Below are 27983 nucleotides of genomic sequence, written 5' to 3'. Positions count from 1 at the left end.
GAAGATGATGCTTTTCAGGCAGAAGGCAGAGGAAGCTGCGTGACTCAGACATCATCACCAGGGATGTTAAGCAGGCTGGCCCATCGCAAGAGCCAAGGAGTGTATGTGAGTGCGTGTGCATGCATGTGTTCCAGAGAGGTGGGGTGCAGGGGGTGGGATGGGGAGGTCTTCAACGTGTCAGATCGTGTTTTCGCTCCTGGGGAACTGGCATTAATTACATCCATGTTGATGAGAAGAGAGGTTCAAATAATTCCTGCCTAAGGTTTGATGGGTCCTAGAGACTGGAAGAGGTCAAGGGTAAGGACGAAGAAAATAGCCCAACAATGAGAAGAGAAAGGTTGGAGAAGCCGTGGAGTAGGAAGGGTCCAAAGCCAGATTTCAGTGCTGAGGCCCTAAACATGCCAAGACCCATGCACCTGGGGCAATAATGCCCTCCTGGGCCAGAGTAACATTCACGATGCTGAACTACTGGTAAGGTTCAGGTGCTAGCAAGTTAAGACGGATGCTGGCCAGCAGTACGTCAGTGTTTTCAGCCCTGGCTCCAGGGGTCTGCCAGATAGCACCAGGAGTACGTATCTATTGGTGCCCCAGGTAGTAATTACTACCTAGAATCTGCTGAATGTTCTATTTCCAGGACTCACACATATGAGGCTAACTTTGTATTAGGCCTGTTAGAAAAGAGAGGAGGTTACAAAAAACACAGGAGCTTTCTGGGAAATGGGGCTATTTAAATAACAACACTGACGTTAAATGTCCTTAAACTGACCGAGAAATCCAGGGGAGAAAATTCTCAAGCTGTATGTTTCTCAAAAAACAAACAAAAATAACCAAAAAAACAAAACCAAACTACTTTCCATATCTTTGGGCTGACAGATACTATTTTTTAATGATGTAGACTTCCCAACAACTTTTACAATACTGACAAATAAAATCGTGGCTAACAACTATAAATCAACACAGAACTCGATTTCCTTCGAAATCGAGCTGGAGGAAGGCTTAAGTCATTTCCACAAGCCCCATTTCTGTGAGGCAAGGTCCAGTGAAGTCCCAAGGAAGTGGCTATAGTCTTGTTGTGGCTTCTCAACCTCCTAAACCCTCCCAGCTCTTGAATGGCAAAAGCCAAAAAATATGGGTCACTTTTACTGCTGCAACTGGCTCCAGCTCTAGCCACCAAAACCAAGCCTGCAAGGGGCCTAGTAACATAGGGAAGTGCAAGTGTTTATTCTTAAGTAAACAACTTTTTTTTTTTTTCCTAGTTTAATCAAAAAACCTCTGATAAGGTTTGGTTTTAAACTATATGCAAATATCGCAATCTCTGAAGAATTTAGCAAAGATTTATTTTTTTCTCTTTCCAGACTCTTGACAGACACAGCCTTGCGTAAAAGCAAGCTGATTCTAAGAGCACACAAATCGGCAAACGCATTTTAGTGCATAAATTCATAAATTCGACTGTGGAGTTGTACCTTGGTTTCCTAGTTTCTGCTTAAACATTTATAAAAAGCAGAGTTAGGTGCAGTTTTCAGTAGATAGCCTCCACTGTGTGAACCAAGTCAGATTTCAATTCTTCATCTAAAGGTACTGATTGATGTTGTCAGATGCTTTCTGACGTAGATCCCCAATCCAAGGGCCAGCAGGTGAAACAGAAGCAGAGATGGAAGAAAAACCTTCAATAATTCTTTTTAGAAAATACTCCCTTTGGCCAGGCGCAGTGCCTGTAATCCCAGCACTTTGGGAGGCTGAGGTGGGAGGATCACTTGAGCCCACGAGTTCAAGACCAGCCTGGGCAACATGGTGAGATCCTGTCTCTCCAAAAAAAAAAAAAAGTAGCCAGCCACAGTGGTGCATGCCTGTGGTCACAGCTACTTGGGAGGCTGGGGTGGGAGGATTGCTTAAGCCTGGGAGATGGAGGTTGCAGTGAGCCATGATCATGCCACTGTACTCTAGCCTAGATGACAGAGGGAGGCCCTGTCTGAAAGAAAGAACGAAAGAACGAAAGAAAGAAAGAAAGAGAGAGAGAGAAAGGAAGAAGAAAAGAACAGAACTCCCTTTCATCATAACACATGTGTTGTTCATGCTAAGAGATGTTGTGTGCTTTGTATGTTTGTTTAAAGAAGTTATCTTTTGGGAAGTGCTATGGCTTGAATGTGTACCCTCCAAAATTCATCTTGAAACATGATTCTGATTGTGGTTGTATTAAGACTCAGGGGTTTTTGGATGTGAGATGTGATTAAGTCATGAGGGCTTCCCCATCAAGAATAGATTCATGCCTTATAAAAGGGCTGGAAGGAACTAGCTTAGGCCCTTTTGCCTCCTGTCCATTCCGTTATGTGAGGACACGGTGTTTGTCTGCTCTGGAGGATGCAGCCACAAGGTGCCATCTTGGAAGTGGAGACTGGACCTTCAGCAGACACTGAATATGCTGGCACCTTGATCTCAAACTTCCCAGCCTCCAGGACTACGAGAGTAAGTTTCTGTTCTTTATGAATTACCCAGTCTATGATATTTTGTTACAGCAGCACAAACAGACTAAGACAAGGGGAAGATTTCAGACCAACCTGACTAATCCTGTGTCCAATCTGAGTTTTTCTTCAAAATGCTTTCAACTTATCTCAATGTGATCTTCCTCAGGCCGAAAGCTGTTTTATTGCTCCGGTGCGATCAGCGACTATTTTCAGGGTGTCCGTGAGTGAGGTTCATGCTGGGCATCAAGTAATGTTTTTTGCATGTCATGACTGTAAATGGAAATTGAAGTTAGAGCCCTGCTCCATCCCCATGCTGACTAGGGTACAGTTGCACCCGCAGGCCCTGTGGGTCCTCCTCCTGCAGCCCCGGAGCTCTGCAGCTCGGTGGTCAGAGGGCAGACAGGAGGCTTGTCAGGATCTATGGCAAAGAGCAGCAAGAGTCTAAACACACCACTGCTATTTTTTGCAATATGTTTTCACTTATTTATTTATTTATTTTTGAGACAGAGTCTCACTCTGTTGCCCAGGCTGGAATGCAGTGGCGCAACCTCAGCTCACTGCAACCTCTACCTCACAGGTTCGAGTGATCCTCCTGCCTTGACCTCCCTAGTAGCTGGAATTGCAGGCAAGCACCGTCACTCCCGGCTAGTTTTTGTATTTTTAGTAGAGATGGGGTTTCATCATGTTGGCCAGGCTGGTCTCGAAGTCCTGACCTGAGGTGATCCACCTCCCTCAGCCTCCCAGAGTGCTGGGATTATAGGCGTTAGTAACCATCCCTGGCTGCTTTTATTTTTTTAAATAAAAGTGACATAATATTCAGATCAGGTCCATTTTGCTACCTTTTTAAATTACGTTCTTCCACTTCTCTCCCCAGAGACAATAACTAATAGTTTCCTTTAGTACATGATTCTCTTTATTATTTTCTATGTATCCATTATCAATATATTTGGTGTTTTTACAATTAAAACAATTTTATCACACTATGGAAATATTTTTGCAACCTGCTTCTTTTTTCTTCTCAATGATTTTTTGGTAATCTATGTTAATAACATCAATACCTAGAGCCCTGGTTCATGTTTTAAACTGCTGGGGATTTTTTGTTTGCTTTTTCTTGCTCTATTGCCCAGGCTGGAGTACAGTGGCACAATCATAGCTCACTACTGCCTCGAACTCCTGGGTTCAAGGGATCCTCCCACCTTAGCCACCCGAATAGATGGGGCTACAGGTGCACACCACCACATCCAGCATCAACTGCTGTTTTAATGTTCTTGGGAATATTCAATTTATTTTTCATTTCCCTACTGATAGACTTCTAGATTGTTTCCAACTTTCTGTAGATGTCTTCTATGCAAATATTTGCAAGTTTCTCTAGAAAAAGATTTTCTGGGTCATAACATACATTTTTGTTAGATATCAGTAATTCAATATCAAAATGGCTGTACTAGCTTTCAGTCCCACTACTAGAATATGTAAGTTCCTATTTTTTTTTTTTTTTTTTGAGACGGAGTCTTGCTCTGTCACCCAGGCTGGAGTGCAGTGGCCGGATCTCAGCTCACTGCAAGCTCCGCCTCCCGGGTTTACGCCATTCTCCTGCCTCAGCCTCCTGAGTAGCTGGGACTACAGGCGCCCGCCACCGCGCCTGGCTAGTTTTTTTTTTTTTGTATTTTTAGTAGAGACGGGGTTTCACCGTGTTAGCCAGGATGGTCTCGATCTCCTGACCTCGTGATCCGCCCGACTCGGCCTCCCAAAGTGCTGGGATTACAGGCTTGAGCCACCGCGCCCAGCCGTAAGTTCCTATTTTCTACATCCTTTTCAACATCTCATATGTCTGGATAAATATTGTAGATAATCAGAGGTATATACCATGGTATCTCATTTTAAGTTTTTTCTCTAATTATAGTGAGGCTGAGCACACGTTTGTGATTTTGGTGATTTTGTTTTCCTTTTCTGCTTCTTGTTCATATTTTTGCTCATTAAACAAATTTTTTTTTTTTTTTGCTTATTAATTTTTTCCTTGTAACTAATACTTTGTTATACGTGTTATACCTTTCCTTGGTTCTGTGGCTTGTTTTGTTACTTCAATTTTAAATTAAGCTTTTAATTTTAGTGTCATCTATAAAATACAAGCAAATTTATAAATCTTTCCCTTTATAGGCCAGGTGTGGTGAATCAGGCCTGTAATCCCAGCACTTTGGGAGGCCAAGGCGGGCAAATCACTTCAGCTCAGGAGTTTGAGACCACTCTGAACACCATGGTAAAACCCTGTCTCTACCAAGTATACAAAAAAAAAAAAAAAAAAAAAGAAGCCAGGCATAGTGGTGCATGTCTGCAGTTCCATCTGCTTGGGAGGCTGAGGCAAGAGGATCACTTGAGCCCAGGTGGCAGAGGTTGCAGTGAGCTGACACACTGTGAGACCCCGTCTCAGAAAAGAACTTTTCCTTCATGATTCATGTCTTTTCTGTGTTAATAAAATTTGCTTAAACTAGTCACAATAACAAAGACATGGAATCAACCGAGGTACCTATCAACAGTGTATTGGTTAAAGAAAATATGGTACATATATTCCATGGAATATCATGCAGCCATAAAAAAGAATGAAATCTTGTTATTTGAAGCAACATGGATACAGCTGGTCATTATCCTAAGTGAATTCATGCAGGAACAGAAAACCAGATATCACATGTTCTCACAAATAGGAGCTAAACATTGGGTACACATGAACATAAAGATGGGAAGGAACAATAGACACTAGGGACTACTTGAGAGGGGAGAGAGGGAATAAGATCAAGGGCTGAAAAACTACCTATCTGGTACTATGCTCACTACCCAGGTAATGCAATGATTCATACCATCATGCAACACACCCATGTAATGAACTTGCACATCTAAATCCAAAATAAAAGTTGAAGTTGGCTGGGTGTGGTAGCTCACACCTGTAATCCCAGCACTTTGGGAGGCAGAGGTGGGGAGATCGCTTGAGTCCAGGAATTCGAGACCACCCTGGGCAACACAGGGAGACCCTGTTTCTACAGAAAATAATAATAATAATACAATACCCAGGCCTGGTAGCTCACCACACCTCTAGTCCCAGCTACTCCAGAAACTAAGGGGGAAGGATTGCATGGACCCGTGAGGTAGAGGCTGCAGTAAGCTGTGACTGTGCCTCTGCAATCTAGCCTCGGTGACAGAGTGACACCCTGTCTTAAAAGAAGACATTTTGCTTCATTCGAAGTCATGAAGATAATCTTATAATAATATACAGTGTTCGTTTCATATATTTTCTACAGTTCTATCTGTAACTAAACAGTGAATGGTGTCCGTCATGGATCTAATATTATTCATTTAAGTACAGGAAGCCAATTTTTTAAATGCAGTTATTTTTACAATGGAAATATCTTTAATGGGTCCTTCTGATGAAATAAATAACGATCATTGTTAAAATTCAAATAATAATTGGCTGGGCGTGGTGGCACAAACCTGTAACCCCAGCACTTTGGGAGGCCGAGGCAGATGGATTGCTTGAGCTCAGGAGTTTGAGACCAACCTGGCCAACACTGCAAAACCCCGTCTCTACTAAAAATGCAAAAATTAACAGGGCGTGGTTGTGCATGCCTGTAGTTCCAGCTACTCAGGAGGCTGAGGTAGGATAATCACTTAAACCCAGGAAGTGGAGGTTGCAGTGAGCTGAGATCACACCACTGCACTTCAGCCTGGGCAACAGAGCAAGACTCTGTCTCAGAAAAAAAAAAAAAAAAAATATATATATATATATATATATATACACACACACACACACACACACACACAAACACACACACACACACACACACATATATATATATATATATATATATATAGAGAGAGAGAGAGAGAGAGAGAGAGAGAGAGAGAGAGAGAGAAATATATTAAAAATCACCAGAGGCCAGGCATGGTGGCTCATGCCTGTAATCCCAGCACTTTGGGAAGCCAAGGCGGGCTGATCACGAGGTCAGGAGATCGAGACCATCCTGGCTAACACGATGAAACCCTGTCTCTAACTAAAAATACAAAAAAATTAGCCGGGCGTGGTGGCACGTGCCTGTAGTCCCAGCTACTCTGAAGGCTGAGGCAGGAGAATCACTTGAACCTGGGAAGCGGAGGTTGTGGTGAGCCGAGATCGCGCCACTGTACTCCAGTCTGGGCGACAAAGCCAGAGCCAGAGCCAGAGACACCTGGGATTACAGGCGTGAGCCACCTCTCCTGGCCACAAGTTTTTTTGTTTTTTGGTTTTTTTTTGAGACAGAGTCTCGCTCCTGTTGCCCAGGCTGGAGTGCAATGGCATGATCTTGGCTCACAGCAACCTCTGCCTCCCAGGTTCAAGCAATTCTCCTGCTTCAGCTTCCTGAGTAGCTGGGATTACAGGCATGCACCACCATGCCTGGCTAATTTTTGTATTTTTACTAGAGACGGGGTTTCTGCATGTTGGTCAGGCTGGTCTCGAACTCCCTACCTCAGGTGATCCACCAGCCTTGGCCTCCCGAAGTGCCGGGATTACAGGCATGAGCCACCGCGCCCGGCCCCACAAGTCTTTTAGTATCACATCTAGTATGCCAGGTACATCTCACTAAATGTTTTCAAATTAAGACCACTAGTACATCATCTTACAAATAAATTATTTTTAACTTTGTCATAGAAGTATGCAACGAAAAACAACCAATTCTTAGAAGAGCATGATATAACTTACTTTGCTAGAATGTGAAACGGGAAATACCTGAATGACTCTAATTTGGAGGTTCTATGGAAGGAAGTCATTTACTGTATGTTGTCATCACTGAGAAACAGACGATTATCTTTCTCCTGCACATGAATACCATCTTTCAGGATGTTAATAGTTGCCATTCTTCATGAACTTCATAGTTAGATTCTTCCATGTGTACATTAAAATATATTTGATTTGTGAATTAAAGTATCAATCCCACACATAGACTATATTTATCCGCCTTTAAGATGAGAGTCTTTTTATTTTCTGCCCCTGGGTCTACTTAGATGTCAAATGAACACTGATGGGGTTATTTAGTTTTTATGTAGACATCCTACAATATATAGAGTATGGGTTTTTGCAAATACATTCAGTCATCACTCATTTCTCTTCCAAGGTAGTTTAAAATGCTTTAAATGATTATTCAGTATAGAGTTCAGTTATAAATTGTGGTACTGTATGAAGAGATTTGGAAGAGCTATATAAGGATTAAGTCCTTCACCTCAAATATAGCAATATAGAGGAGCTAAATAATAAGATACATGTCTTATAATTTTGCCTTGTGTCAGTTCTGTGTCTTCCCCTTTTGACACAACCTAAAACCAATTGTCAAGAAAAGGAAACAGCTACCGAAAAGCACAGCTGGTGCGTTAGTGGGACTGAATTCATAGCACCAGTCACTCATGAATTTGTGTACACACAGGTGGATCGGAAGGACTTCTTTTCAAGGCACATGCAATTTAGCCAGGCACTGACCAGCTCCAAATTCTCCTTAACCACTTGCTACCTGAATACCCAAGGCCCACTTGCTTCTCAATGCAAAATTAACTCAGGCTACTAGAGTGTTCTACTACCTTAACCTGTTAAGTTTGGAAAGCTGTTTTCCTCGAGAACACTCCCAAGGAGAAGAGCAAATACTGCTCATAAGTATTTCTGAAACGACTTCGAGAGGTTTTTAGCAGGCAAACATTTTCCATCGTGTGAGTCTTTTTGGTGCCATCTGAGTGATACTGTGGTTTTCAGCCAGCTTGGTGCTGTTACTACAATCACTTTACCTGACCTCTTTCTCTAAACAGGCATAAGACGAGGCTGAGCTCATACTTTCAGGAAAGCCACTCTGCCACCTAAGCAGAACTAACACTGTTAGAAGAGCATGCAAATTGTAATTTAAAAAAATCCATAGGCCAGCAGTTTCTTTTAACCGCAGTGGCTTTTTTCCCCCTCCTGCTCATTCTGCTGATATAGCAGCACTGGTGTGCATGGCAAAGCTTTAGCTTTCTGCTCTAATTTGCTGTTCCTCTGATGAGAATTGTGCATTTGAGGATGCCTTTGTCTCGTGTGTGTTGAGTGCTACACATCCAGCTGGATTTTAAGTTTCTGAAGGCATGGACCCCCTCCCTTTTATCCATCTCTTCTATAGGACCCAATATGGTATTCTATTGTAGGTGCTCAATTACTGTATGTTGAATGAATGTATGATTGAATCAATGAGTGGCTGAACAGATATTTCCAGTCTCCTATTTTGTAAACTCAACAGTGCAAACTGGATGGGATTAATTTTAATCAGAAAGGAAGGTGTGTGGCAATGCAGAAATAAAATGATGAGTAAGAATAAGAAATAAAGATGAGATCAATATAACAAATATATTTATATATTATAATCAGTTTCATGAGAAATAAAGATGAGAATAAGAAACAGACTAAGGCAGGAGCTAAAGAGTTCACTAATTCCACAGTGAAGGTGGTTTAGATGTGTAGATGACTGAATCTGTGCAGTGGAGTATATCCATATGTGTGTATATACATGTAATATGTATCATAGATTTAAATACATATGTATTTATGTGCCAGCGTGGGCAACATGTCTCTACCAAAAATACAAATTAGCCAGTCGTAGTGACACGTGCCTGTGGTCCCAGCTACCCGGAAGGCTGAGGTGGGAGGATTGCTTGAACCCAGGAGGTGGTGGTTGCAGTGAGCCAAGATTGCATCACTGCACTCCAGCCTGGGTGAGAGTTGAGACCCTGTCTCAAAAATAAATGAATAAAATAAATAAATATGTATTTGTGTAATTATCTGTATACTTTATATATTATATACATATCTATGATGCATGATATATGATGTATGTATATGCATATATATTATATATGTGTATATATGTATGTGTTTGTGTGTATATATGTGTATATGTGCATACATGTATATATATATTTTTTAAAGAATTTATACCAAAGTTCCTCTTAGAGAACTATCTTTGTCTGGAAAAATGCCTTGATTAGCCACTTGTGGGTGGAAAGTAAGACCCTGGGGCCATTGGATGAAAGAATATAAGGTAGTAAAGTTATAGCTAAACCACTCCACGTCTAAACATCAACAATAATTTGTGAGTGGGAGTAGAACAGTCAAGAGAAGAAAGGGAGCCGGGTGCGGTGGCTCATGCTTGTTATTCCAGCACTTTGGGAGACCAAGGCAGGCAGATCACTTGAGGTCAGGAGTTTGAAACCAGCCTGGCCAACATGGAGAAACCCTGTCTCTACTAAAAATATTTTTAAAATGAGCTGGGTGTGGTGGCACATGCCTGTAATCCCAGCTGCCCGGGAGACTGAGGCAGGAGAATCGCTTGAACCCAGGAAGCGGAGGTTGCATGAGACTAGCTCGCACTACTGCACTTCAGCCTGGGTGAAAGAGCAAAATTCGGAAACTGGTCTCAAAAAAATTAAAAAATTAAAAAATTTAATTAAAAAAAAAAAGAGAGGCGAGGGGAGAGAAATTAAAGATATAGAGATGGGATTATACAAGGCTTTGCCTTGGGAAAGTGGTTTGGAAGAAATCAAAGAAAAGAGGTTGCATTCCAGGACAAGATTGTCCCAGGGCAGAAAAAGATGACAACAGCAGAAGTAGACACCAACACAGGCGTGCATTCAGCAAGGGCAGGATTGTGGAACTGGAAGTGAACATGTGTCTGCAAAACCTCAGGAATTAACATAAACCCAGGGAAATCATTAGACTTCTTACAGAGCTTGGGAAGAAGGCTTAAGCACATTTTAATTAAAACTTAAAAGGTACTCTTACCGGCTAGGCACAGTGGCTCATGCCTGTAATCCCAGCACTTTGGGAGGCCAAGGCAGGTGGATCACCTGAGGTCAGGAGTTCGAGACCAGCCTAGCCAACATGGTGAAACCTCGTCTCTACTAAAAATACAAAAATTAGCTGGGCATGGTGTCAGGCGCCTGTTATGCCAGCTACTCGGGAGGCTGAGGCTGCAGAATACCGTGAACCCAGGAGGCGGAGGTTGCAGTGAGCCGAGATCACATCATCGCACTCCAGGCTGGGAGACAGAGCCAGACTTCATCTCAAAAAAAAAAAAAAAAAAGAAAGGTACTCTTATCTCAATTTATGTCTCCGATTTCCTTAAATCCAGATTTAGGGCAAGTAATTTGGAAACCCTCTCCTCATTCCAACCGATAAGTTTCTAATACTATCTTCTTAAAGCCCTGAGTTACAAAACAAAGGAAAACAAAACAAACAAAAGCAAGAAAATGAACAAATAAACAAAGTCTACATCCTCTTTCAGGGGTTGTTAGCGATTGATATTGGACCTGGGAAGACATCACAAGCAACCACAGTCCTGATTCCAGTGCCAAATCTGAGCAGACCCAGCACTCCACACAGAGCATCCCTGATTCAAACTGGTGCCCAACAGGCCTCTCCTCAGTAGTGTGGCCAGGTTAGGGCACCAAAGGGGGTAAACTGTGACAATGTGGCGGGTTGGTAAAAATATTCCTAACCTGGTATTGAAATCTTTTCACCTTTTTCTCTGGGGCTATTTTCGTTAATATATGAAAATGCCAGTGTCATTGTTACACTTCTCTGATGTAGATGGTTATTGTTCCTGTTTTACAAGTAAGAGAACTGCAACAGAAGCTTGCTCAGCACGCCCAGAGCAGGATTCGGAGAGAGGAATTATGATTTCCCAGGCTGGGCTTGGTTCACTGGATACCATTGTCCTCTACAAAGGGTTTATTGTGAAAGGTTTACAAAAGCACTTTTAGGACGAGTTCAATGTCTATTTCTATCTTGGTGAAAATGTGGGTGAATCTGTGTGCGTGGTGGTAGAATCCCCTTGTAGAAGGGAGCAGGGAATGAACACTGGCTGTGTTCTTACCATGAGCCCAGGACCAGAGCTCTTTCCTTCCATTCTCTGCACTTTCTGAAAGATAAAGCAGCAGTGACAAACTCTGGGGCGATGTAATAATCTATAACTTAATAGGATGCGTGCAAGATATGCATTTGTCGAAAAGTATCAGGCAGGGTGCAGTGGCTCACACCTGAAATCCCAGCTTTAGTAGGCAGAGGTGGGAGGATCACTTCAGCCCAGGAGTTTCAGACCAGCTTGGGCAACATAGGGATAATCTGTTTCTACAAAAAATAAAAAAATTAGCTGGGCGTGGTGGCGTGTGCCGGTAGTCCCAGCTACTTGGGATGCTGAGATGGGAGGATCACTTGAGCCTAGGAGGTCAAGGCTGCAGTGAACCATGAGGCACCACTGTGCCTGGGTGACAGTGTGAGACCCTGTCTGTAGAAAGAAAGAAAGGGCTGGGCATGGTGGATCACATCTGTAATTCCAGCACTTGGGGAGGCCAAGGCAGGCAGATCACAAAGTTAAGAGATCGAGACCATCCTGGCCAATATGGTGAAACCCCGTCTCTACTAAAAATACAAAAATTAGCCGGGCGTGGTGGCACGTGCCTGCAGTCCCGGCTACTCAGGAGGCTGAGGCAGAAGAATTGCTTGAACCCGGGAGGCAGAGGTTGCAGTGAGCTGAGATCGCGCCACTGCACTCCAGTCTGGCAACAGAGAGGGACTCAATCTCAAAAAGAAAGAAAAGAAAGAAAAGAAAGAAAAAGAAAGCAAGCAAGCAAGCAAGCAAGCAAGCAAGCAAGCAAGCATCAAATGGCACAGTTAAGATTTGCGCAGCTTGCTCTTTTTAAATTTTACCCTAAAGGAAAAAGAACCATCAGCTGGGGGCAGTGGCAGTGCCTATAGTTCTGGCTACTGAGCCTGAGACAGGAGGATTGCTTGGGGAGTAGTTCAAGTCCAACCTGGGCAACACAGTGAGACTACATCTCCTAAAAGAAAAAGAAAAAGAACCATAAACAGATATTGAGCTCTAGTTAATTACATGGATGCTGAAATGTTTCATTGTGAAATCTTCTTATGTCTAAAACTTACTTTGAAACGCATCCAAAAATTACGATGGACTGATGGACGGTTAGAGGGATGGTTAGATGGATAGAAACATGATGAAGCAGGTATAATAAAATGTTGCTTGTGGAATCCAGGTGATAGACACCTGGGTGCTTATTGTGTAATGCATTCAACTTTTATGTCTGAAAATTTTCCTAATTAAATATTAGGAAAATGGCTGGGTGTGGTGGCTCATGCCTGTAATCTCAGCACTTTGGGAGGCCGAAGCGGGTGGATTGCCTGAGGTCAGGAGTTGGTGACCAGCATAGTGAAACCCCGTCTCTACTAAAAATTAAAAAAAAAAAAAAAAAAAAAAATCAGCTGGGCGGCCAGGCACAGTGGCTCATGCCTATAATCCCAGCATTTTGGGAGGCCACAGCGGGTGGATAACCTGAAGTCGGGAGTTCGAGACCAGCCTGACCAACATGGAGAAACCCCATCCTTACTAAAAATACAAAAGTAGCCAGGCTTGGTGGCACATGCCTGTAATTCCAGCTCCCCGGGAGGCCGAGGCAGGGGAATTGCTTGAATCCGGAGGCAGAGGTTGCAGTGAGCCAAGATCACACCATTGCACTCCAACCTGGGCAACAGAGCGAGACTCTGTCTCAAAATAAATAATAAATAAATATTAGGAAAATAAAAATGGTACTAACAGTTCCTACTTATCTGGCTACTACAGAATGTGGGTAAAAGGTGCCCTTGAAAATAAACCAGCTACTCACGGTTGACATTTCTACAGAGGTATCTTTTCCTTTCTCATGTGCAGTGCTCTCCTCTTTGAACTGCTGCTGAGCGCTTTGCAAGCTTTACTAATGGGTTGTATTCCCAGCTGCCTTGGGCACTGCTGGCCACTTCCTCCTTATGGAACTTTCTCTTCTCTTGACTTGTTAGACACCACACTCTCCTGGTTCTTCTCCTACCTCTCCGGTAGGTCCTGCTCCAGCTCTTTAACTGCCTCCTTCTCCTTTGCCTTTTTTTTTTTGTTAAGATAGGGTCTCACTTCGTGCCCAGGCTGAAGTGCAGTGGCACGATCACAGCTCACTGCAGCCTCGACCTCCCCTAGTTCAGGCGATCCTCCCACATCAGCCTCTCGAGTAGCTGGGGCTACATGTGTGTGCCATCATGCCTGGCTAAGTTTTATATTTTTAGTAGAGATGAAGTTTCACCATGTTGCTCAAGCGATCCTCCCACCTTGGCCTCCCAAAGTGCTGGGATTACAGGTATGAGCCATGGTGCCAGCACCCTTTATCTATTTTTAAGAGTAGAGGTTTCTCTGGGCTTGGTTCTGGATCTTCCTTTCTTTTCATCATACTCTTTTTCCCAAGATGGTCCCATCAGTTTTGATGAATTTTATTACCATCTCCCAAAGCAATTAGCTCCAACGTAAGGCTCTCTTTTCAATGACACTCTTAAATTCAAGTGCCTCCCTGACATCTCCACTTGAATGTCTCCTAGACGGCTTGCCCCTAATAAGTCTACATCTAAGCTCCTGATGATGCCACCTCCCCAGTCACCAAAGCTGTTCCCCTCCTGTTCTGCACCTTCACGAGTGACAAACCCACGAGCTCTTTATCAAGCCACACTTTGGAGGCATGTCCTTCTCCCTCACCCCCCTTATCCCATCCAGCACCAAGTCTGGATGCTTCCCTTTCCTGTCACCTCCTCAGCCACCACCCCAGTGCTGTCACCACCATCTGTCCCTGGGGCCTCTGCACTGATTTCCCACGCGGACTCCCACTCCATTCTAACCCAACAGAAACTGCCAATACCATCTTTGAAAAGGTCTGATTATGTCTCTTCTCTACTTGTAACTCAGCAATGGCTTGCCACTGATCTTCGGATAAACACAGAGTACTTAAGATGGGCAGCAAGGCCTCTCTCGCCTGGTCTCTGGCCACACACCCCTTTGCATCGTCTGCTCTGCCCACATGAGCTTGCTTTCAATTCTTCCAACAAACTAAGCATTTTCCTACCTCAGGGCCTCGGTATAGGGGAGTTCCTCTTCTTGAAACCATTCCTGAAATCTTTCCTTGTAAATCCTTACTCATCATTTAGGTCTCAGCTTAAATAATACTTTTATTATTATTATTATTTTTAGATGAAATCTCGCTCTGTTGCCCAGGCTGGAGTGCAGTGGCGCCATCTTGGCTCACGGCAACCTCTGCCTCCCGGGTTCAAGAGATTCTCCTGCCTCAGCCTCCCAAGTAACTGGGATTACAGGAGTGCACCACTATGCCTGGCTAATTTTTGGATTTTTAGTAGAGATGGGGTTTCACCATGTTGGCCAGGCTGGTTTCGAACTGCTGACCTCAGGCAATTCACCTGCCTCGGCCTCCCAAAGGGCTGGGATTATAGGTGCGAGCCACTGCGCCAGGCCTAAATGATACTTCTTGAGAAAAACTTCCTGCCACACCCCTCCTCCATCCTAATTATGTCTCTTTCCTGCTAGTGTCTCTCATAAAGTCTATTTTTTCGTTTCCCCGTAGAATTAGTAATGATGTGTTTGTCTTTGTGCTTTTCAATGTAATGTCTCTCTCCTGCTAGACTCCAAACTCCACATAGACAGGGAGCCTGTCTGCTGCTCTCAACTTTGGACTCAGCATCTAACGTAGTCCCGGGTGCTTAGGAGATGCTCAACAAATACTTAACAATTGGGTGAACACATGGCTATGTTGCCACAGAATTTGAAAGGTAATGGACAATGTGATAAATGAATGTGGTATTAGGATTTAGCATGGGCTGGAAGCAGTGGCTCACACCTATAATTCTAGCACTTTGGGAGGCTGACGCGGGCAGATCACTTGATGCTAGGAGTTCGAGACCAGCCTGGGCAATATGGTGAAACCCTGTCTCTACAAAAAATACACAAAAATTAGCTGGGCGTGGTGGTGTGTGCCTGTATCCCAGCTACCTGGGAGGCTGAGGTGAGAGGACTGCTTGAGCCTGGGAGGTCAAGGCTGCAGTGAAACATGATTGTGCAACTGTACTCTAGCCTGGGCAACAGAGTGAAACCCAGTCTCAAAAAAAAAAAAAAAAAAAGATTTAGCATGAATAATACCTGTATTGCCATCCTCCCAGAACCCATTCCACATTGGGAGTGAGAGCATTACGGGTGCTCACAGGCTGCTCTGGGTCACTCCTGTCCTTCTGTGCTCCTCTTCACTCCCTCCAGCTCATTCCCCACATGCGGATGAAGAAGAAGCAACAAAGAGCATCTAGCACATTGAATGCCTGGTAAAAAGGCATCCTCTTCCTCATCGACATGGATGGAGCATTCATGCCATGCCCACAGAAATGAAAGGCAAATAGCCTGACTCGGAATCAATGCTTAGTTCTTCCCTGGCTCTGTGACTGCATAGATGTATGGTCTCATATGGAGAAGTTTGTATCCCTATGGATGCCCCACCCATTTCATGCATCTAATAGGAATATGAAATGTGCAGAGGTAAGTGAGAGTGCTTCTTATGCTCTAAACCTGTGAACAACCACATGGATGTGTCACTGTGTGGTGTAAAGAATGACAAAAAATATTAGATATACTGGTTTTGCTGTTTTTAACAACTGAAGGTGCTACTATTAGGTATCTTACTAATTGTCTTCATGGTAAGAATAATGAGCAACTTGATCTTTCCACTTTGAGAAGAATACTTAATTATAGATAAGAATAGGTAGAAGTGACCTAACTTCAAAAATATTTCCAAAATCGGCAATTCATGGTCAAGATGAACTTAGCACTTAAGTTATGTGACCTATTAGTAATAACTTTCTAGGTTGTGCTATACTAAAATGTATGTTTTTCTCTGATAGTTATGTATTATTCTATAACAAAACACTTTTATTTTTCTGTTTGTAAAAGTAATACATACTCAGATTCAGATGATACAAAAATGTCCTAAATTCGCAAGAGAAAATCATTCATAAATGTCTTCTCTTTAGCTACTTCAAAAAATATTTTAAAATAAGTAAAACTTCTAAGTTAATATAAAGAAGTTTTATGAACAAACATTACCTGTGGGGATTTTAATCTCTCATACGTGTGGTTATGTCAAAAGAATATGATCATATTGCATAAAGCGTACATTTTTGTTTATGATACATTTCCAACTTATCAGCTATTAGTTCTTGCAGGGAAAATGTCTTGCCAATGTGTACTTGAGAAGACCATCCTTTTCAGTTGAACAACAAGAACCAAAATGTTAATCAAATATGTTCAGTGACTTTACAATTTGCAGAGCAACTAAGAAATATAGAAATTGGGCTGGGGGAGGGGTGGCTCACACCTGCAATCCCAGCACTTTGGGAGGCCAAGGCGGGTGGATCACCTGAGGTCAGGAGTTCAAGACTAGCCTGGCAAACATGGAGAAACCTTGTCTCTACTAAAAACATAAAAATTAGCCAGGCACGGTGGCACATGCCTGTAATCCCTATTACTCGGGAGGTTGAGGCAGGAGAATCACTTGAACTCGGGAGGCGGAGGCTGCATTGAGCTGAGATCTTGCCATTGCATTCCAGCTGGGGCAACAAGAGTGAAACTCCGTCTCAAAAAAGGCCGGATGGGGTGACTCACGCCTGTAACCCCAGCACTTTGGGAGGCTGAAGCAGGCCGATCACGAGGTGAAGAGATTTAGACCATCCTGGCCAACATGGTGAAATCCCATCTCTACTAAAAATACAAAAATTAGCTGGGCATGGTGGCACGTGCCTGTAGTCCCAGCTACTCAGGAGGCTAAGGAAGGAGAATCGCTTGAGCCTGGGAGGTGGAGGTTGCAGTGAGCCAAGATCGTGCCACTTCACTCCAGCCTGGGCAACAGAGTGAGACTCCATCTCAAAAACAAACAAACAAAAACAAAAGAAAAATACGGAAATTGTTAGCAATGAGAATGATGTGAGGAACTCAGTATTTTTAAGCTGTTAGATGGTAGGGGGCGAGAGATAAAACCTTCACGGCATACGCTTACCTTGTAGGTCATTAATAAATACAGACAATACTACGGCTCTGACTTTACACAGCCACAGTTCATCCACATTGCCACAAGGAAGTAGCCAGGGATATTACTAACTTTAAATACCAGCCTGTCAGCAAGAATGAAGCTGAAATTCAGGGATGTTCCAAGAAAGGGCAGAAACATGCCAGGAGCATTAAGTAAACTTTCAGGCGGAATCTTTGTGAATTACTGGGGAGTCCTGGATTTCGAAATTCTTTTGCAGTTCACACCACCCACGTGTCAGTAAATAGGCTGAGGCTAAGGCTATTCCTGTTCTATACTGCCACCTAGTGGATGATGATACCCGCGTTCCTTCGTGCATTTGCTTCAGAGAGACTTGCCCTAGTTAGCAAACCAGCTGATGAATATTATTTGAGACACAAATGAACTAACCTTTGAGTTTGTTTCCTTTGGACTTTGAAATGTCTGTTTACTGAAGCGAATGTGGCATTTCATCATCTTCTATCAGCCTGTAGGAAAAAATAAGCAGCATTTATAAATGGCATCTCTTTTCAATAATTAAAAATGCATAAGGGTGGTAATATTCCCACTGAGTAGCCATCAATAATTAAGTTTTAAAATTTCTCTTTTTCTCCTTCTCTGTCTTTCCCATTTACTTTTGAACCTTTAACTACTCTACTGTGTCATTTCAGGCAAAAAAACAATGTTAGACCCAGGTTTCAGATTCCATTGTTGTAGAAACAACATATTGGCCAGGCGCAGTGGCTCACACCTGTAATCCCAGCACTTTGGGAGGCTGAGGCGGGTGGATCACGAGGTCAGGAGTTCAAGACCAGCCTGGGCAAGATGGTGAAACCCCATCTCTACTAAAAGTACAAAAAAATTAGCCGGGCGTGGTGGCAGGTGCCTGTAATCCCAGCTACTTGGGAAGCTGAGGCAGAGAATTGCTTGAACCCAAGAGGCAGAGGTTGCAGTGAGCCGAGACAGCACCACTGCACTCCAGCCTGGGCGACAGAGTGAGACTCTGTCTCAAAAAAAAAAAAAAAAGAAACAATATATTAGTGAATACTGGTATCAATATAGCAGGTCATGAGCAGCATCGAAAAAAGGAAAGATCTATTTTATTTATTTATTTGAGACGCAGTCTTGCTCTGTCACCCAGGCTGGAGTGCAGTGGCTCAATCTCGGCTCACTGCAAACTCTGCCTCCTAGGTTCAAGTGATTATCCTGTCTCAGCCTCCCGAGTAGCTGGGGACTATAGGCACGCACCACCACACCTGGCTAATTTTTGTATTTTCAGTAGAGACGGGGTTTCAGCGTGTTGGCCAGGCTGGTCTCAAACTCTTGACCTCAGGTGGTCCACCCGCCTCGGCCTCCCAAAGTGCTAGGATTACAGGTGTGAGTCATTGTGCCTGGCCAGATCTATTTAAAATGATTTGAAGAGGCCGAGCTCATGTTACGTTTTTACCACTTTTTTTTTTTTTAAGATAATTAAGGAAGACTATGAACAAAAATTAAAAAAAAAAAGAGAAAGATTAGACTAGAATCTAAAATGTCAGAAGGGGCTGGGTATGGTGGCTCATGCCTGTAATCCCAGCACTTTGGGAGGCTGAGGCAGGTGGATCTCTTGAAGTCAGCAGTTTGAGACCAACCTGGCCAACATGGTGAAACCCTGTCTCTACTAAAAATACAAAAATTAGCTGGGCATGGTAGTGCATGTCTGTAATCCAGCTACTAGGGAGGTTGAGGTGGGAGGATCATTTGAACCCACGAGGCGGAGATTGCAGTGAGCCAAGATTACACCACTGCACTCCAGCTGGGCGACAGAGTGAGACTCTGTCTAAAATAAAGTAAAATAAAATAAAATAAAATAAAATGTCAGAGTGCTTCTCACAGATAGAGTAAATGTTGCTCTGTGAAATTTCTGTTGCACACGTGTGTATTTGTGTATACTAGGGCATGATGTAAAGGGCTTTTCTTTCTGTAGGTCAAGGTAAAAAAAGTTCAAAAGCTTCTGTTCTATTGTTCTAAAAAAATCAAACTAAAGCTAAAATCCACATTGTATTTCAAATAGGTTTTCTTGTGTATAAACAGGTTTCTATATATTTCTTTTTCCTTTTTTTTTTTTTTTTTTTTTTTGAGTACTGCTCTGTCGCCCAGGTTGGAGTGCAGTGGTGCTATCTGGGTTTAAGTGATTCTCTTGCCTCAACCTCCTGAGTACCTGGGACTACAGGTGCCTGCCACCACGTCTGGCTAATTTTTGTATTTTTAGCGTTGGCCAGGCTGTTCTCGAACTCCTGACCTCTGGTGATCCACCCGCCTTGGCCTCCCAAAGTGCTGGGATTACAGTGAGCCACCATGTCCAGCCAGTTTCTAAATATCTTTGTTTTTTTTTTTTTTTTTGAGACAGAGTTTCGCTCTTGTTGCTCAGGCTGGAGTGCAATGGTGTGATCTCTGCTCATTGCAACCTCTGCTTCCCCAGTTCAAGCGATTCTCCTGCCTCAGCCTCCTGAGTAGCTGGGATTACAGGCATGTGTCACCATGCCTGGCTAATTTTTGTATTTTTAGTAGAGATGGGGTTTCTCCATGTTGGTCAGGCTGGTCTTGAACTCCCGACCTCAGGTGATCCGCCTGCCGTGGCCTCCCAAAGTGCTGGGATTACAGGCATGAGCCACCGTGCCCGGCCATATTTCTTTAAAAGGCTGTTAAAATGCCCATGGCAGTAAATGGGATGGAATTTGAGGCACATAAATGGGAAACCTATGCTTGCCAGTCCAGTCTATTCTTTTCTCCTTGATGCTGGGGTAACATATGACTGACCTCTGGAAGTTCCATCATGATGACACCAAGCCATTCAAGCAAGACAATCCTAGTTTTGAATTTCGATGCATAAACTTGCTAGCTGAACCTCAGCATCCTAATCTGAAAATGAGAAGCCAATAGGTGATGTGCCCACCACATGGTAGATACTCAACATTAGGTAGGTAGCTATTAGAAACAGCATGAGTTGCCAGGTGCCACGGCTCATGCCTATAATCTCAGCACTTTGGGAGGCTGAGGTGGGAGAATCACTTGAGCCCAGGAGTTTGACACCAGCCTGCACAACATAGCATAGGGAGACCCTGTCTCTACAAAAAATAAAAATTAGCCGGGCACAGTGGCTCATACCTGTAGTCCAAGCTACTCAGGAGGCTGAGGTGGGACGTCAAGGCTGCAGCGACTGATGATTGCACCACTGCACTCTGGCCTGTGCCACAGAGCGAGATCCTGTCTCAAAAAAGAAAAAAAAAAAAAAAAGAAATAACATAAATCACTAATTCACAGACACCATTTAAATAGCTGCAGGAGCCTTCATTGCCCTAGATTTCTCTATCTTAGAATTGTAAATATCTCTAAACAATTTAAAGCCTACAGCTGAGCCTGAACCCCAACAAGGACTTTTTACCTTTTTGGGGCACTCTGACAAGACTCTTAACTCTATTCTTTTACTCTGTTTACAGCTGTTATGTATTACCAATCTCAGTGGAACTGCTTTCCTTCCTTGTGTAGTGCCTTATATATTTTACAGAGCACATAGGTCCCTGGTAGTTTTCCTCTCAAAGCAGGGCACCCTTCTGTCGCCCAAATGTCAGGACGGTGTTCTGCGGGAGTGGGACGGGCCTGGAGAGGAGTGAGGCCCTTCCCTTCCGCGTGGTCTCTCTCCCCCGTCGTCCCACTCTGCTTCCTCCTTCCTCTGCTGACCTGCTGCAGCTTATCCCAGAGGAAGTGGAACTGACAAACCATTGCTAAAAATACCCCCAGCTTGCCTCCTCAAGGGGGTGTCCCGTGAGGAAATGAGAAAATGAACGAGCAGTCTATAAGACCAACAAGGGCTACACAAACACCAGAGGCGGTTTTTATGTTATGGATCCACTCCCAGTAATGTTAGGGGCAGGGACTTGGTGAGGCAGCCGTGGCCTGCCCCTTACTAGCTGTGTGACCTCAGGCAAATCATCAAACCTTTTGAAGCCTGGGTTAATTCCTTTGTAAACTGGAAAATAATACCTACCATTCTCAGGGTTCTTTAAGAATCAAAGCACACAGGCAAGGTAGTGGAGACCTTAAAAACATCCTAGCCATTATAAGTGATCCATAAATACCAATGGTTGAGTTAAAAATTTTTTTAAAATTATTTTATTTACTTTTTTTAGAGAAGGTCTTGCTCTGTCCTCAGGCTAGAGTGCTGTGGTGTGATCATAGTTCACTACAGCCTCGAACTCCTGCCTCAAGCCATCCTCCTGCCTCAGCCTCACAAAGCACTAGGATTATAGGCACAAGTCACCATGCTGGTCCCAATGGTTTTTATAATCATATCTCCTCAGATTTGCTGCCTTTGAAGGACCAGAAAAGTGTTGCTCAAGTTCAAGTTAAAAAGTTGAAGTTGGCCGGGTGTGGTGGCTCACGCCTGTAATCCCGGCACTTCGGGAGGCTGAGGTGGGTAGATCTCCCGAGGTCAGGAGTTTGGGACCAGCCTGGCTAACATGGTGAAACCCTGTCTCTACTAAAAATACAAAAATTAGCCAGGCATGGTGGCACACACCTGTAATCTCAGCTATGTGGGAGGCTGAATCAGGATAATAGCTTGAACCTGGGAGGCGGAGGTTGCAGTGAGCTGAGATAGTGCCACCATACTCCAACCTGGGCAACAAGAACAGAACTCCATCTCAAAAAGAAACAAAACAAAACAAAACAAGTTAAAGTTTCCCTTAAGCTATAGTTAAAATGTTATGCCCTTTAAGACTCGTGAGTTGTGGGGAAAACGGAGGAAAGGCAAGAAATGTGGGGCAGAGGAGCCTTCTTGGTGCAGACTCTCATATCACATCGCGTCAACTGCAGTGACACTGCACCGTATCGGGTGAATTTCCAAACTTGAAATTTGGCTTCAGAGTGGCCAGTGTCACGATGAGCTCCATGATGGTCTAGTATTCCATTTTCAGTTAACAGTGTTTTCAAACCACAGAGGTTGCTTATCACTTTGTAAGTCTTGCTGTAATACTGTCTGCTTATCTGCTGGAAATCGCCGTCTCCCTTAGTTTATGTCCTTCTGAGTCATAGAAGGCAGGCAGACCTCAGGTGCAAAAGGCACTGATGGTGAAGGTGTGGGAGGAGGAGGAACATAAGAGACTGAAGGAGAAAGGCAAGGCGTGGGAGAGACAGTGGAGTGCTGGAAGAGGAACTTTCTGATTGTGTTTTTAGGGGAAATGTTTCATCAAAGGCTGCTGTGCCTACCACTCCTAATAGAGGAGATGATTTTAGGTGGTAAACAGTTGAACATATGAAACTTCAGGCCAAAAAATGAAAAAAGATAAAAATAAAATAAATTTAAAAAAGAAATAAAATGCCAGGTCATGCATGGTGGCTCACACCTGTAATCCCAGCACTTTGAGAGGCCGCGGCAGGTGGATCGCTTGAGTTCAGGAGTTTGAGGCCAGTCTGGGCAACGCGGCAAAACCGTGAGAACAGATTGGGGTTGGGCCCGGTTTCTGACAATCGTTCCGGATTCGAAGGCTTGTGAGGCGAGGGTCCTTAGGAGTAACCTTGTCTACTAAACGAGCTCTTTGCCCAGGTAAGCAAATCACCTGCCCAAATACATTGATTTGCAGGAATTTTCTGAAGCAAATTGCCAAGTTACATATTGGCTTACACTCTTATTTTCCTGGGCGAGTGTTTCCTGGAACAAAAAGTTGTATCATATTGATATAGATGGACTCAGTTCTCATAATTATTTGTTTAGTTAATGTGTGTTTGAAAATATATAACTAGGCCAGGTGAGGTGGCTCACACCTGTAATCCTAGCACTTTGGGAGGCCAAGGTGGGCAGATCACCTGAGGTCTGGAGTTCCAAGACCAGCCTGGCCAACATGGTGAAACCCTGTCTCTACCAAAAATACAAAAATTAGCCATGTGTACTGGTGCATGCCTATAATCCGAGCCACATGGGAGGCTGAGGCACAAGAATTACTTGAACCCAGGAGGTGGAGGTTGCGGTGAGCTGAGATTGTGCCACTGCACTCCAGCCTGGGCGACAGAGTGAGACTCTGTCTCAAAAAAAAAAAAAAAAGAAAAGAAAAGAAAAGAAAATATATAACTAGTGACATTTTGAGGTGGATGATTCAAATAAAATAAAAAACAAAACAAAAAATAAGAAAAAAAGTAAATATATAACTAGCACATCCAACCACTGATCTTGAAGGTAATATTATTTAGGACAACACTGAAGAATATTGGGTTTAAAGTTAAAAACTAAGTTGATTTAAAGAAAAATACATTAAATAATTAATAGTACGGATGATACTTATTTATCTATGACAAAATCTATTCAACTAGGACAACAATCGTGACCACTGTAAATGAAAGACTGAAATGTGAAAAGCACTGCTCAACACTCAAAATATCCCGGTAGGGTCTAGGCTAGAGGACAGCCCTAGCACAGGGGCAGGCATGTAACTCACAGGTGAATCATCAGAAGGAACCAGGGGAAGAGAGTGGGGTTGCAGAGGGGGGTCACCTGATCTGGGAGGGACATGAACACCCACTGGGTTTGGTGTCGTTTCTGTTGTGCAAATGAACTGAGAATTAGAAAAGTCCCCGGGCTGGAAACAGAGTTTGTAGTGGACCTACTTGGGTCTAAAGCTTTCAAATAGGAAGTAACAGCTGGGTTGGAAGATCCCATGCAAGGCAGTTGGGTTCCCCAAGAAAGGCACCTGCCATCGCGGTCACCAGGCCCCACTGAGAACAGGCCAGGTGCCAACTGAACAGCACAGTGAAGAGAGGCTGAGATTCATTTAAGGTCAAGCCAGCCTATATGGCTTGGTGAGGAATATTTTGGACAAACTGAGAAGGACAGAAGGCAAAGGCAAGGGCAGCTTCTGGTTTTCTAGGAGTCTGGGCCAAAGAAACTTCTAGGGTGGAGCCAGTATAGGGAAAAGGTAACATTCAAATCAATGCAGGCCAAGGTTAGCTTGAATCCAAGAAGAGGAACCTTTGGGACCAGACAGGGAATGGCCTTTCTTTGGTAGAAACACCAGCAATCAGGGCAGAATCCTGAGCATCTGCTGTTCTCAGGTGGCTGCTGAGACCAAATAAAGCTTGGTCCTGGGTCAGGGGCTGATGTAGCAAGCACAGACGTGGGTTCTGAAAGTTGCTGAGAATCTCGCTGCTGGGAATCACCCGGGGACCTAAACCTTAGATAGCTTTACCAGCATTCTACTCAAGCCAAACCGGGTGGGATCCATCCTAGAGTAAAACCTAGAGAATCCAGAAAGAAGACATTCTAAAAGTAACCCTAGGCCAGGTGCCATGGCTTATGCTCATAATCCCAACACTTACGGAGGCCGAGGCAGGAGGGTTGCTGGAGCCCAGGAATCCAAGGCTGCAGTGAGCCAGTGAGCTTGGGCGATAGAGCGATACCTTGTCTCAAAAAGAAAAAGTAATCCTAGCCCTAGTCCCTTTCCTTCAAGACAAGGACAAAATATTGTCGATATTCTACAAATCCACGATTTCTAGTGATTCTTGTAACAGCTGCAGTGTTACTCACTGCCTTGTTAACTCCTTGGTAGCTTCCCCGACCAGTGTTGCGCGTTGCATTGCGGCTGGAAGTGGCTCCATGGTCAGACTGTTTAGGTACACGTGAAATGAATGTTCCATCATTCAGAACTCAGAGCACCTCACACCAGTCACTTGCCCTCTCTGAGGCTGAGATTTTTGCCTTTGTACCTACTTTGTGGACGTACTGTGAAGTGGGAGTGACAGAATTTATGTAGAATGCTCAGCACATGGCGAGCACTTCATAAATATTAGCTGTTAGCTCTTAATTAATTAATTTAAATCTTTTTTTTTTCTTTCTAGCTCTAATTTTTATGAAGCCTTAAGGGAATTTTTGATTTGGGATTTTTGCTTCCCCTGGACCTGGAGGAAGAGAAAGGAAGGCCAATGAGTGAGCGATGACAGTGCAGAGGCACCTGGGCAAAGCTCCGTGGCCTTTGGGAAAAGAGGCTACTCGGCTCAGGTGATTAAGTACATGTGTGACCTTAATTCCTCTGTCAAAACAACAACAACAAAATCCCCAAACTATGAAAAGCCACAGACTTCTAGGAATAGAAGACAAAAGGAGGAAGGACGGGGAGGAGGAAGATACCAAGGGGAAAATGATGGGAAAAGCTGATTTTGTAGCCCTGAGCATATAGGAAACGCCCCCACGCTGATGACTTCTTCGAATAAATGTTGCTTGAAGAAAAGAAAGGCACCAGAAAGAGCAGAAAACAATTGGGTGAATGAAAGAATGTCCTGCAGAGGAGACGTATGTGCAAATGCAGATATTCCATGAAAAGCTATAGCTTTTTTTTTTTGAGAGGGAGTTTCACTCTTGCTGCCCAGGCTGGAGTACCATGGCCCAATCTTGGCTCATTGCAACCTCTGCCTCCCAGGTTCAAGCGATTCTCCTGTCTCAGCCTCCTGAGTAGCTTGGATTATGGGCACCCACCACCATGCCTGGCTAATTTTTGTATTTTTAGTAGAGGCAGGGTTTCACCATGTTAGCCAGGCTGGTCCCAAACTCCTGACCTCAGGAGATCTACCCACCTCAGCCTCCCAAAAGTGCTGGTATTATAGGCGTGCACCACCACACCTGGCTAATTTTGTCTTTTTAGTAGAGACAGGGTTTCATCATGTTGGTCAGGCTGGTCTCGAACTCCTGACCTCAGGTGATCCGCCCACTTTGGCCTCCCAAAGTGCTGCGATTACAGGTGTGAGCCACCCCCTGTATAGATTTTATGTACTATAGATTTTATGTGCATATAATTGTAATTTTGTGAAACATGTATCTACCTTCATAATAATTAGAAGAGAATTTAGAATAATTAAAATAAATTCTTCAGTAAATATTTAAAGATACTTAATTCATAAAAAATATAAAACAGCCTGTAATCCCAGCACTTTGGGAGGCCGAAGCAGGTGGATCACTTGAGCTCAGGAGTTTGATACCTGCCTGGGCAACATGGCAAAACCTCATCTCTAGAAGAAAAAATACAAAAAATTAGCCAGGTGTGGTGGTGCGCGCCTGTGATCCCAGCCACTCGGGAAACTGAGGTGGGAGGATTGCTTGAGCCCAGGAGGTTGAGGCTGCAGTGAGCCGTGATCGTGCCACTGTACTCCAGCCTGGGCAACAGAGCAAGACCCTGTCTCAAAAAAAAAACAAAAACCAACAAAACAAAACAAAAAACAAAACTATGTTCCCATAGGAACATTGTTTTTGTTGACTCCCAGGCTATTACTTTTTTTACAATTTTATTTTATTTATTTATTTATTTATTTAGGAGACAGAGTCTTACTGTCAGAGGCTGGAGTGCAGTGGTGCAGTGGTGCAGTCTCAGCTCACAGCAACCTCTGCCTCCCGGGTTCAAGCAATTCTCCTGTCTCAGCCTCCTGAATAGCTGGAATTACAGGCACCCGCCACTACACCTGGCTAATTTTTGTTTTCAGTTTCACCATGTTTGCCAGGCTAGTCTTGAGCTGCTGACCTCAAGTTATCTGCCCATCTCGGCCTTCCAAAGTGCTGGGATTACAGGTGTGAGCCATGGCGCCTGGCCCCAGGCTATTATTTTTGGTAAGAAAATGTTTCGTCATTTTGCATTTGCCTACGAAGGCAGTGACTGACACATCTGACACATTTATAATCACAAATTCAAACAAAAGCACCAGAACTCCCCAGGTCAGATAGGAGGCTGTTTATGCCGAATCGGAGCATGCAGGATGTCAGAGGACTTCTCTGAGGGCGCTTATATTTCCTTATTCTTTATTTGCATCTGGTTCTCCTTTGTGACTCTGTAATGCCCTATATTTCTCCAAATATAGCACTTACCCACCGTATTATAAGTACCTGTTGATTTGTCTCTCTCTCCGCCTTGAACTGCAAATGAAAAAAGTGATGATAAATATGAGTTGAATTAATGAATTCAACAATTTATTAGATGCCTAGTGTATGACAGACACCTTTTAGGCATTGGGGTTTGGTGCACAATGGCAAATAGAATCCCTGACTTCATGGAGTTTTTATTGTAGTCAGAGGAAACAGATCATAACAAGGAAATAAACATCTGTACTACCTCAGACAGTGATAAGTGCTATGGATAAAAATAACACGGGGGCCAGCCGCGGTGGCTCATGCTTGTAATCCCAGCACTTTGGGAGGCCTAGGTGGGAAGATTACTTGAGCTCAGGAGTTCAAGACCAGCCTGGGCAACACGGCGAAACCCTGTCTCTACTAAAAACAAAAAAATTTAGCCTGGTGTGGTGGCGGGCGCCTGTAATCCCAGCTACTAAGGAGGCTGAGATAGGAGAATCACTTGAACCCGGGAGGTGGAGGTTGCCGTGAACCAAGATTGCATCATTGTACTCCAGCTTGGGCGACAGAGTGAGACTCTGTCTCAAAACAAACAAAGGAATGGGGAATGCTGGGGTAGGGAGCCCTGAAGGAGCAGCAGGAGCAAGCCCCATGGACAGCTGGTGGAGGGGGCACCTGGGCAGAGGGAGGGGCTGCGTACATGCCAA

General features: G+C 43.8%; 2 long non-coding RNA genes across 6 annotated transcripts in view; one reads left to right on the top strand and one right to left on the bottom strand.

Moving 5' to 3' along the window:
* LOC102123357 (uncharacterized) overlaps positions 1-21064 on the bottom strand; it is a 29760-nt gene extending 8696 nt beyond the window's left edge. For 2 of the 5 annotated variants that reach the window (XR_001486738.3, XR_010582957.1), the window contains exons 1-5: positions 20911-21064; positions 20565-20663; positions 20217-20318; positions 17829-17905; positions 2556-2732 (exon numbers count right to left, since the gene is read on the bottom strand). This is a non-coding gene — a long non-coding RNA (uncharacterized lncRNA). Of the gene's footprint in view, positions 1-2555; positions 2733-17367; positions 17906-20216; positions 20319-20564; positions 20708-20910 lie in introns of those variants that run through there. The other 3 variants (XR_012427341.1, XR_012427342.1, XR_012427340.1) reach the window with 2 other exon arrangements.
* On the top strand, positions 21-27935 carry LOC135968289 (uncharacterized). Its single transcript, XR_010582958.1, has 3 exons — positions 21-2463; positions 15623-15895; positions 25284-27935. It is a non-coding gene; the product is annotated as an uncharacterized lncRNA (long non-coding RNA).
* The last annotated feature ends 48 nt before the right edge of the window (positions 27936-27983 follow it).

The sequence above is a fragment of the Macaca fascicularis genome, chromosome 18 (genome assembly GCF_037993035.2).
Source record: "Macaca fascicularis isolate 582-1 chromosome 18, T2T-MFA8v1.1".
In the NCBI taxonomy this organism is placed as follows: Eukaryota; Metazoa; Chordata; class Mammalia; order Primates; family Cercopithecidae; genus Macaca; species Macaca fascicularis.
The sequence above is the reverse complement of the archived record's forward strand: the minus strand, read 5'-3'. Positions and strand labels throughout refer to the sequence as shown.